Source organism: Octopus bimaculoides, chromosome 22 (genome assembly GCF_001194135.2).
Source record: "Octopus bimaculoides isolate UCB-OBI-ISO-001 chromosome 22, ASM119413v2, whole genome shotgun sequence".
Lineage (NCBI taxonomy): Eukaryota > Metazoa > Mollusca > Cephalopoda > Octopoda > Octopodidae > Octopus > Octopus bimaculoides.
This window is the reverse complement of record NC_069002.1, coordinates 2,708,075-2,709,313: the sequence shown is the minus strand read 5'-3', so window position 1 is coordinate 2,709,313 and position 1,239 is coordinate 2,708,075.

The following is a 1,239-nucleotide window of genomic DNA, read 5'->3' as shown; positions in this document are numbered from 1 at the left end:
TTTCTGTATGTTATATATATTTGTAAGTCCTGCTATTTTTGTTAGGTATTTGTCTGAATATTTTTTTATTATACCTAAGGCACCTACTTATTATTATTATTATCATTATTATTATTATTATTATTATTATTATTATTATTATTATTATTATTATTATTACATTTCGTTAGACAGGTTTATGCAAATTATTGCAGCATGTTTGAGGACACTTCACGTCTCTGGGGTGTTTGCTGCTTTGCCTATTCAGAACGGAGCATTGATGCGAGATCTGGCTTAATGTTTGGGGTGTTATGTTATTTGCTGTATAATGTTTAAAGTGTAGGTTGTGTCACATAACTTTCTCATGATTATGTTGAATATATGTTGCATGAGAAGTGTTATTTACCTGAGTGGTTATTATACGGAGCATGTCTTGCGTATAGTACCTGGACTATTTTCACTTTTCACCTTCAATTATGAAAGCTGATTATGTTGTACTCGACAGAAGGCACCAACGCTAACCCGTAATGTCGAGCAATACACAATAATTATATGCGGTATTTAAATTCCTTGCACTTACTTCATAATATTATCCAGTAAATTATATACGGGAGATTCCTAACCAATATTTTCATTGAACGTTCTTCCATTATGTATTAGACGTACATCTGCTGATATAACGATGCAGTTTAAGAAAATATTTGAAATCTCAATTAAACTCTAAACTACTTATTCTCTATACACGCATACTACCTCTCATTGTGAAAAGCCCAAAGAGAATATGTAGGCTGCATATTTATATACATGGGTGTGCCGCATATGACGCATAAATTTTGATTAACACTCTCATAGTATCTTAAATATCTACACACCATTAATTTATAAAGAACAAAATACAAGCCTTAAACCACTATCTAGATTCCACTAAAAGAATAAAACCAATAGTTAGACTTCATAACTAACTCCTAAGAAATATGAGCTAATTATTAGTGGTTCTCAACTGGGATCCACTTAGTCCTTAGGGATCCGTGTAACATTTTGTTAAAAATGATGTTCAATAAATTGGTCACATTTCTATAATACACAAAATATTTTATCAATTTTTTATTAATACAATTCCTGATAATGTCTAACTATCAAACCATTATGGAATCTTTCTGAAACTTCAAATGGCTGCTGGGTACTAGTAGCATAATATAACAATCAAACGGGTCCGCAAACTTAAAACTAGTTGAAAACCAGTGAAATAGATTCAAATAG